We start from the raw sequence: 11,015 nt of genomic DNA, 5'->3' as shown, positions 1-11,015 counted from the left end.
ACATTTTCAGTTCGATGGCATCTGTCGCTGTAGATACACATGGTATGCATAGACTAGTAAGCAGTTAGTTCCCCATAAGCGGTGGTTTAGCCTGTAGGAGTAGAAGTTGTCTGAAATAGAGTTCTTAATACAGCTTGACCTACTGTAGCTTGTTGTGCGGATAGCACATCTATACAGTAGTGTTTGGTGAATGTGTGAGGCGTAGACCAAGTGGCTGCCTTACGTATTTCCTGCATTGGGATGTTTCCTAAAAAGGCCATTGAAGCACCTTTTTTCCTTGTTGAATGTGCCCTGGGAGTAATGGGCAGTTGTCTTTTTGCTTTAAGGTAGCAGATTTGGATGCATTTAACTATCCATCTGGCTATACCTTGTTTTGATATTGGGTTACCTGCATGAGGTTTTTGGAATGCAATAAATAGCTGTTTAGTTTTTCTGATGTTCTTTGTTCTGTCAATGTAGTACATTAATGCTCTTTTGACATCTAATGTATGTAGTGCTCTTTCAGCCACAGAATCTGGCTGTGGGAAAAATACTGGTAGTTCTACCGTTTGATTTAGATGGAATGGTGAAATAACTTTTGGTAAAAATTTTGGATTAGGTCGTAGGACGACCTTATTTTTATGTATTTGTATAAAAGGCTCTTGTGTTGTGAACGCTTGAATTTCACTTACTCTTCTTAGAGATGTAATGGCGATGAGAAAGGCAACTTTCCAGGTTAGGAATTGTATTCCGCAAGAGTGCATGGGTTCGAAAGGTGGGCCCATGAGTCTTGTTAGAACCACGTTTAGGTTCCATGAAGGAACAGGTGGTGTTCTTGGTGGTATAATTCTTTTAAGCCCTTCTATAAATGCTTTGATAACTGGTATCCTATACAAGGAGGTTGAATAGGTAGTTTGCAGGTATGCAGATATTGCTGCAAGGTGTATTTTAATAGAAGAGAAGGCTAGCTTTGCTTTTTGTAAATGGAGCAAGTAATTTACTATATGTTTTGGAGTTGCATCTAGCGGTTGTATCTGATTATGATGGCAGTACCAAACAAATCTTTTCCACTTACTTGCGTAGCAGTGTCTAGTGGATGGCCTTCTGGCCTGCTTTATGACTTCCATACACTCTTGGCTAAGTTGTAAGTGTCCGAATTCTAGGATTTCAGGAGCCAGATTGCTAGATTCAGCGATGCTGGGTCCGGGTGTCTGATCTGTTGGTTGTGTTGCGTTAACAGATCTGGTTTGTTGGGCAGTTTGATGTGTGGTACTACAGACAGATCTAGCAGTGTTGTGTACCAGGGTTGTCTTGCCCAAGTTGGTGCTATTAAAATGAGTTTGAGTTTGTTTTGACTCAATTTGTTTACTAGGTAAGGAAGGAGAGGGAGAGGAGGAAAAGCGTAAGCAAATATTCCTGACCAGTTCATCCATAGGGCATTGCCTTGGGATTGCTTGTGTGGGTATCTGGACGCGAAGTTTTGGCATTTTGCGTTCTCTTTTGTTGCAAATAAGTCTATTTGTGGTGTTCCCCAGAGTGTGAAGTAGGTGTACAGAATCTGTGGGTGGATTTCCCATTCGTGGACTTGCTGGTGATCTCGAGAGAGATTGTCTGCCAGCTGATTCTGGATCCCCGGAATAAACTGTGCTATTAGACCAATCTGATGGTGGATTGCCCACTTCCATATTTTTTGAGCTAACAAGCTTAACTGCGTTGAATGTGTTCCTCCTTGTTTGTTTAGATAATACATCGTTGTCATGTTGTCTGTTTTGACAAGGATGTATTTGTGGGTTATGATTGGTTGGAAAGCTTTTAGTGCTTGAAAAACTGCTAATAATTCTAGATGATTTATATGCAGTTTTGTTTGATGTATGTTCCATTGTCCTCTTATGTTGTGTTGATTGAGATGTGCTCCCCACCCTGTCATGGAAGCATCTGTTGTTATTACGTACTCTGGCACTGGGTCTTGGAAAGGCCGCCCTATGTTTAAATTTATACTGTTCCACCATAGAAGCGAGAGGTAAGTTTGGCGGTCTAGCAACACCAGATCTAGAAGGTGACCCTGTGCTTGAGACCACTGTGAGGCTAGGCACTGTTGTAAGGGCCTCATGTGCAGTCTTGCGTTTGGGACAATGGCTATGCATGAGGACATCATGCCTAGGAGCTGTAGTATTGTTCTTGCTTGTATTGTTTGGTTTGGAGACATGTGTTGAATGACCCTGTTGAAATTGTGGATCCTTTGTGGAGTTGGCGTTGCTACTCCTTTTGTCGTGTCTATTATGGCTCCTAGATATTGCTGTACTTTGCTTGGCAGAATGTTTGATTTTGCAAAGTTGACGGTGAACCCTAGTTTGTAGAGGGTTTGTATGACTTGATTTGTGTGGTTTGAGCATTGTGTGAGCGAACTGGTTTTGATTAGCCAGTCGTCTAGATACGGGAACACATGTATTTGCTGCCTTCTGATGTGTGCAGCGACTACTGCTAGGCATTTTGTGAATACTCTTGGAGCGGTTGTTAAACCAAAAGGCAATACTTTGAATTGGTAATGTATTCCTTTGAATACAAACCTTAGATATTTCCTGTGTGATTGATGTATTGGTATATGGAAATATGCGTCCTTGAGGTCTAGGGTTGTCATGTAGTCGTGTTTTTTGAGCAATGGTAACACTTCTTGTAGTGTGACCATGTGAAAGTGGTCTGATTTGATGAATGTGTTTACTACTCTGAGGTCTAGAATTGGTCTCAGTGTTTCGTCCTTTTTTGGTATCAAGAAGTACAGTGAATAAACTCCTGTGTTTATTTGTGTGCTTGGTACTAATTCTATTGCATTTTTTTGCAGTAGTGCTTGAACTTCTATCTCTAGAAGCTGTGAATGGTATTTTGTTAAATTTTGTGATTTTGGTGGTATGTCTGGAGGGAATTGCAGGAATTCTATGCAATAACCATGCTGGATAATTGCTAGGACCCATGTGTCTGTAGTTATTTTGTCCCATGCTTCGTAATATTGACGTATCCTCCCCCCCACTGGTGTTGTGTGGGAGGGGTGTGTGACATGTGAGTCACTGCTTGTTGGTAGTGGTTTTGGGGCTTTGAAATCTTCCCCTATTCCTAGGGAATTGCCCCCCTCTATACTGGCCCCGAAAACCTCCCCTGTACTGTCCCTGGTAGGTGGGCGGTGAGGACTGTGAGGTGCTAGCTTGTGTGGCCTGACCCCGAAACCCTCCTCTAAAAGGTGTTTTGCGGAAGGTGTTATAAGATCCTCTGCTCTGCGGGGAGTAGAGTGCGCCCATGGCCTTGGCAGTGTCAGTGTCCTTCTTGAGCTTTTCTATAGCTGTGTCGACCTCCGGACCGAACAGAAGTTTCTCGTTTACTGGCATGTTAAGCACTGCCTGTTGAATTTCTGGCTTGAATCCAGACGTTCTGAGCCATGCGTGCCTACGGATGGTAACCGACGTATTAATGGTTCTTGCGGCCGTGTCTGCTGCATCCATGGAGGAGCGTATTTGATTGTTGGAAATGTTTTGACCCTCCTCAACAACCTGTTTTGCTCTTTTTTGCAGATCTTTTGGGAGATGTTCAATGAGATGCTGCATCTCATCCCAGTGGGCTCTGTCGTATCGCGCTAGCAGCGCTTGTGAATTTGCGATGCGCCACTGGTTTGCTGCTTGGACAGCAACCCTCTTCCCGGCTGCATCGAACTTCCTACTTTCTTTATCTGGGGGAGGTGCATCCCCAGAAGTGTGTGAGTTTGCCCGTTTTCTGGCAGCCCCTACCACCACAGAGTCTGGTGGCAGCTGAGAGGTGATGAAGACAGGGTCCGTAGGAGGCGCCTTATACTTTTTGTCCACCCTAGGCGTCACTGCCCTACTTTTAACTGGCTCCTTGAAAATGTCCTTTGCATGGCGTAGCATGCCTGGGAGCATCGGCAGGCTTTGGTAGGAGCTGTGGGTTGAGGAGAGGGTGTTAAATAAAAAATCATCCTCTACTTGTTCCGAGTGTAGTTCCACATTATGGAATAGAGCTGCTCTAGCCACCACTTGCGAGTAGGCTGTGCTGTCTTCCGGTGGTGATGGCCTAGTTGGGTATGTGTCTGGGCTGTTATCAGACACTGGTGCGTCGTACAAGTCCCACGCATCCTGATCTTGGTCGTCGTGGCTCATGGCGGTGTGAGCTGGCGAATGTGACGGGGTGTAAGTTGGCGAAGCCGGAGTTACAGGTGGAGGCGAGGGAGGAGGTGTTACCTTTTGTGTTGTTTGTTGCTGAGGAGTAAACTGAAGCGTTCTCTTTCGTTTGACAGGTGGGAGGGTACTGATCTTCCCAGTCCCCTGCTGAATAAAGATACGCTTTTGCGTGTGATCCACGTCAGTGGATTGCAGTTCTTGTTCAAATCTATGTTTCTTCATTTGAGAAGACATAGAATGCTCTTCGGTATAGGAGCCAGAAACAGGGTCTGATGTCGCTTTTTTCGGCTCCGAAAGCCCTGTCGATTGTTTTTTCGGCTCCGAGGTAACCTTCCTCTTTTTCTGTGCCGAAAACTCTTGGCCTCTATGGTCTTCGGCGCCACTGTCTCGGCGTCGATCGGTGTCGACACCGAACTCTCGGTGTCGATGCTTCTGTTTAGCACTCTCTCGGTCCCGAGGAGGCTGCGTGCCGGTGTCTCGACCGAAGTCGGACGATCTCGACACTGAATGGGCCTTTTTCGGTGCCGATTGTTGGTCACCGAGAATTTGGGTGGAGCCATGGCCGGTTGGCAGTGGCGTCCCCTGGGCCTTCTTTCCTTTTTTAAGGTTTGATCTCGACGTCTTACTCACAGTTCTTGTAGAGTGTAGCTCGTCGGAGTCTGAATCCTGGATGGAAAAGGATTCCTCCTGTTCCTCTTCTGTCTCGAACTGTGGACGCTCTTTTGGCGTGGACGCCATCTGGAGTCTTCTCGCTCGACGGTCGCGCAGAGTTTTTCGGGACCGGAACGCCCGACAGGCCTCACAGGATTCTTCGCTGTGCTCGGGTGACAGGCACAGATTACAGACCGAGTGTAGGTCCGTATAAGGATATTTGTTGTGGCATTCGGGGCAGAATCGAAACGGGGTCCGATCCATCGGCGTTGTCCTCCACGCGGTCGGGCCGACTAGGCCCCGACGGGGTGCCGAAATCTACCCCGAAGGGCACCGAGGCGCTTCGATGTTGAACGCGTCGTCGTATGTGTCTATCTCTAACCGGATCGCAACGATACCGTCGAAAATCTTCCGTCTTCAGCTAACTTTCCGTTCCGAAACTCGGAGCGACAGGAACACGTCCGAACCCGATGGCGGAAAGAAAACAATCGAAGATGGAGTCGACGCCCATGCGCAATGAGCACAGAAGGTGGAGTCACTCGGTCCCGTGACTCGAAAACACTTCTTCGAAGAAAAACAACTTGTAACACTCCGACCCAACACCAGATGGCGAGCTCATGCATACCATGTGTATCTACAGCGACAGATGCCATCGAACGTGGAGTTTCTACCCAGTCTATTGTAGCTCTCTTCCAAGATGACAAAGTAGAGCTCTTCACTTTTCTTGAGGAGACTAAACCACACCTGTTATTCCTTACAGAAACCTGGCTAAAAGACAACTCTATGCTAGATACCATGGTTACTCTCCCACAGGATTACACAATTGCACAACCCGATCACCAAAGCAAAGTTGGGAGTGGGATCCTATTATTTTAAACAAAGATGTTAAAGGCAAAATGTCCTCCTTATCTATGCTTGGTCCCACACTTTACGCTTTCAGAAGTACTTATACATCATCTACTCGATGCTCCAGCTTAGTTCATACAAGCACTACCTGATATTGTTGCAGAAAAATGTTTGCAGAAGGCCAATTACCCAGTACTGGGAGATCTCAATTTATACTTTGAAAACACTAAAAGTGGCAATGTAAATCATTTAACTCAAGGTTTGGAGGCCACTCAGCTCACTCCGAGAGTGAAGCGGCCCACACATAAAAGGGGCAGCTCCTTGACCCAATTTTCAAACATACCTGAGTTAAGGGCACGTACTCCTCTCCCCCTGTGCTGGTTGGATCACTACATGGTCCTGTTTCATCTTAATAAAGGAGTTAAACCCGCTCACACCCGGCAGCCTAGTCCCTGCAGAAGTTGGCCTAAACTAGAGGAGGACAACTGGGATTGTCTCCTCTCCAGATCTCTTCCCATTATAACTGGCGACCTGAATCAAATACACTCTACATTTGAAGACTGGACATAGAACTCCTTAGAACAGGTAATCCCAAAGACAATCCAGAAAAATAGCTGCATTCAGGCTTGGGCCGCATGGTTTACAAACAAGATGCTAACTTTAAAAAAAGAATGTAAGAGAAAAGAGAGATTTGGAGAAAACATTAACACAGCTGGTAAAAAAAAAGTCTATAAGGATACTGTAAAAAAAATATCACTACGCCATCAGGAAAACCAGGGTATCTTTTCTTAGTACTAAGATAAAAAATACTGTCAATTCAGCAAAAGAGCTTTTTAAAATTGTAAAATAATGCATGAAGCTGCCCAGTCCACTTGCAGGTCCAACAGTATCTGAAGCTAGATGTGACATGTCCGCAACATACTTTCTGGAGAAAGTTAATAAAATCTTCTATTAATAAAATACCTCTAAACCTCATGTAAAGAAGGCACATCTGACTTCCTTTTTAAGATTAAAACGGAAGACATTGAAAACCTACTTACATCAATCATATCAGGACCTCCTCTGGACTCAGTGTTGCTCAAATTCGATTTTACCTTAAAAAACAAAAGACAAGAGGCGACTGGCAAAGCAGGAAATGGTTTAAGTAAAAATTACAGCTGGGAGAGCAGTTGCAGCACCAGGGTCTGAGGACTGTCTCTCCTAGTGGAGTTCATGAGGGGGAAATCCAACAGGGGTGAGGAGACTTTGTTTGTGTATGAAAATGTATCATTTGTGTATAAAGATGTCTTGTAGTTATGTGCATTGAATGATCCAATATTAACATTTGCACCCCCAATTATTCTCCTGAAAGTCAGAAAAGTTATTTGCCCAGTTCTGGCAAATATAATCAATCAGTCACTAGAAAGTGGTGAAGTACCTTGGGCGTGGAAACATGCCATGCTGAAACCACATGTAAAAAAAACCTTCACTAGATCCCTTAATTTTTAAAAGTGATAGAACCATCTACCTGCTCCCAATCATCAGTAAATTCATGGAGAAATTTGTCAATAAAAATCTATCCACCTTTCTGGAGGATTAGGGAATTCTCCACTATACCCAAATGGGTTTAAGAGCAGGTAACAGCACTGAAACGGCCCTGTTAGCCGGTACTGATGAACTTTAAGGATGTTCAGATTCAAGTGGTTCAGAGACAGCTATACTTGTGGACCTAAGTGCTGCATTTAATGTGTATCTTATTTGACACTTATCAGGAGATTGGAAGATGCTGGAATTACCACTAAAGCTCGTAAATGGCTAACCTCATTTCTAAAAAACAGAGGTTTTCAGGTTTGAGAGGAATCATTCTGCTTGAAAACGCTAACCACGTTGAGCCCCACCTTGTTCAATGTCTATGTTCAACCTTTGGCAGACATTATAATGGGACATGGATTTTCAATGGCATCATATGCTGGTGGTACTCAAATAACCATCTTGCTAACAACAGATGCAGCTGCTCTTTCTACCCAGCTTAATGCCTTCCTTAGAGATGTCACATACTGGATGTCCAGCAGCAACCTGAAACTCAATGGAGATAAAACAGAGGTATTGGTAGTCTGCCACAAATCCACCTTTAGGCTGAACTGCAGTTGCCCAACTACTCAGGTGATTTACCCCCCTCCATAAATTGAAATAAAAAGCCTGAGCTTCTGGATCGATTTCCATCAAACCATGGAGGTCCAACCTAAGAAATTAGCAGCTAGCTGCTTTGGCCTACTTAGGTCACTAAGAAAAGTTCTTAACTGGTTTCCCCAGGCCACTCGAACAGTAATTCAGGGCCTGGTGCTCTCCTATCTAGATTACAGTAACTCAGTTTACCTGGAAAATCCTCTGTATTTGATCAAGCGTCTACAAATACAGAATGCTGAAGCCCGCATTCTCCTTAAGATTCCCATGCATCATTCAGTGTCTTACCCTCTTTGGCAAGGCTGCATTGGTTACCACTTACCACTTATCAAGAGAATCACATTTAAAACCCTCTGTCTGGCCCACTGGCCCACTGGGTGCTAAACAACAAAACCTCCCTCTTAATACAGCGGTTGTTAACCCCCTACAACCGCAAAAGATCTATATGCTCTACAGATCAGAGACTTCTCACTGTGCCAAAAATTAAGAAGACAAGGAGTGAAGGATGCTATTTTGTCCACTTGCCACCAAAGCTCTGGAACTCGCAGCCTCCATTCCTGAAAATGAATAAAGAAGAAACTAAATTCAGGGAATTACTTTAAACACATCTCTGTTAATGAACTGCTTTGTTTTTAGCCATTAAGTGACAGAGTTGACTCTTAGCACTGGGAGGCCTGGTTGGGTAGCCATGCGCTTTACAAAGCCAATGAACAACATAAGAGGCCTCTGATAGTGATAGTAATGTTCTTTCATACTGGGGATTGTAAACTAGAAAATGGAGAGAACAAGGAAGAGCATGGGGGGCCCCTGGCACACAACGGGTGCCACGCGGTGCTCCTGGGGGAGAGGTGCGGTCAGCACCCTCTCTTCGTAGTGAACAGGCCCCTCTGGGGGCCCACAATTTTGATGGGGGCCTGCCTCTGCCTCCACACACCCTGTCCTCGGGGTGGGGGCCTGGCGAGGCCCAACAACACTGGGGGCGCGAGGACGGGGGCCTCCATTGAGGTCTCCCTTCCCCTTGTTGCAGGAAACAATGCCCGTTTTGGGTTTTAAAAAGAGCAAAAGGAGTGTCCTGCTCCTAATGCAGAGGCTGGGAAAGGGGGCGCTCCCCGGGCCTTCCCAGAGTCCTGCGATGTGGCTTCTGGAAGCTAGGATGCCTCGGGGGGCCCGAGAAGGCACTCGCATGCACCCTATGTGGTGCGCGAGTGTCCCACGCTGTTCCTGGGCCGCCGCGTTTATTCTGGAAGAATTGGAGGCGGCTGGTGCCCCGGGGGCGCTCCCAAGAGCAGACCGTGCCCCTGGGGCGCCGACAGGGGAATGCTTGCTCCGCTTGACGACTTCTTGTGCCCCGGGGGCACTGGGAACAGTGCGATCCTCACGCTGGATGTAAATAAGACACCCGGGTCGCCGCAGTGATTTAGGGGCAATTAAGAGAGCGCTTTTCAAAACGCTATAGCCTAAATCTGCAGCCTGGGCTGCGGTTCTCTTCAGGCAGAAAAGCCCGCTTTTGAAAAAGCGTTTACAGGCACCACAAGTGAGCTCCCAGGCGCTTTGCAGCCGAGGCAGCACTCCTCGTGCTGAAGAGAGTGTTCAGAGGTCAGGGTCCACAGCACCCTGCCTGTGTAGACAACAGGTGAAAAGGGGGCGCAGGGCTGGAGAACCCAGCAGCAGGTCAGCACAACAAGGGGGTGCAAGCAGTGGCAGTTCCTCCTTATGACCAGGCATGTCATAGGTCAGCACAGCAGCAGCAGCAGTCCAAGGTGGTCCTAGTGAGTCCTTTCAACAGCTTCCTGTCCAGCTCCAGGTAAGGTTCCTGGAGTTCCCAGAATGTCCAAAGTGATGTCAAATAATGTCTAAAATGTGGGGAAAATTCCCCTGTACTTATACTAAGTTTTCAGTGTGTTTTACAATGGGGAGGAGAGGGGGTTCCAACCAGTTACAACTGGTTCTGGGAGTGCCCTTTTTCTCCTCCCACACAAGCTCCAAACATCAGTGGGCGGTAAACAACCCTATTGTGCGAGGCCAGGGCACAGCCTTTACAAATGTAGGTGTGCCCCGCCTCTCCCTTCTCTCAGCCCAGGAAGGCTTTACAATATGTAGATGCATCTCTGTGACACGTCCACCCTCCCTGTGTTCAGGCTGTCTGAAAAGTATGCACAAAGCCCCAACTGTCAGTCTGCCCAGACGTGGATTGGAGTCAAGCTGCAAAACACCAAAGTCATAAGCACAGATAAATATGCACTTTCTAGAAGTGGCATTTCTGTGATAGTAATAAAAAAATACACCCACACCAGTAAGCAGCATTTCTCATCACTATCACAACCATACCAAACATGCCTACGCTACCCCTCATAAATCAGACAATACCCCTTACACATAAGGCAGGGCATTTCCAATGCAATCCTATGAGAAGGCAGCGCTCACAGCAGTGAGACACCAAGTTAAGCTGTTTCTCTCTACCAGGACAGGCCACGCAACATGGCACATTTGCTGCCTTCTACATACATGGCACCCTACCTATAGGGCTAGCTAGGGTGTACCTTAGGGGTGACTTACATGTAGTAAAAGGGGAGTTCTGGGCCTGGCAGAAAACTGCACACGCAGGCCCCGCGCTAGCAGGCCTGAGATAGGTTTGACAGGCTACTTCAGTGGGTGGCGCAAGCAGCGCTGCAGGCCCACTAGTAGCATTCAATTTACAGGCCCTGGGTTTAGGGATACCACTTTACAAGGGACTTATAGGTAAATTAAATATGACAATTAGATATAAGCCAATCATACCAATTATGTAAGGGAGAGCACTTGCACTTTAGCACTGGTTAGGAGTGAAAAAGTGCTCAGAGTCAAAACGTCAGCCAACAAAGGCAAGAAGCGAAAAGTCTGGGGAATGACCCTGTAAAAGGGCCAGGTCCAACAACGTGACCTACTTTAGTAAGCAGATTGAATACTCTCAGCTGTCGCTGCTCAATCTCCACGCATACAGGTGGAGTGAGCACAGGTTTGGGTGGAGAACCATGCCCTGCTGCTGTGACCGGAGACCCAGACAAAGAGGCAGCCTGATCGTAGAACAGAGACTCATGCTCAGGAGTTCGGGATACCACACTGTCTGTGCCCAATTCGTGGCCACCAAGATGACTTTGGCCCAGTCAGTTCTGAGCTTCTTGAAAACTTGAGGTTGGCGTGGTATCTGCAGGAATG

This window comes from Pleurodeles waltl, chromosome 8 (assembly GCF_031143425.1).
Source record: "Pleurodeles waltl isolate 20211129_DDA chromosome 8, aPleWal1.hap1.20221129, whole genome shotgun sequence".
Lineage (NCBI taxonomy): Eukaryota > Metazoa > Chordata > Amphibia > Caudata > Salamandridae > Pleurodeles > Pleurodeles waltl.
Note: the sequence above shows the minus strand (reverse complement) of the source record.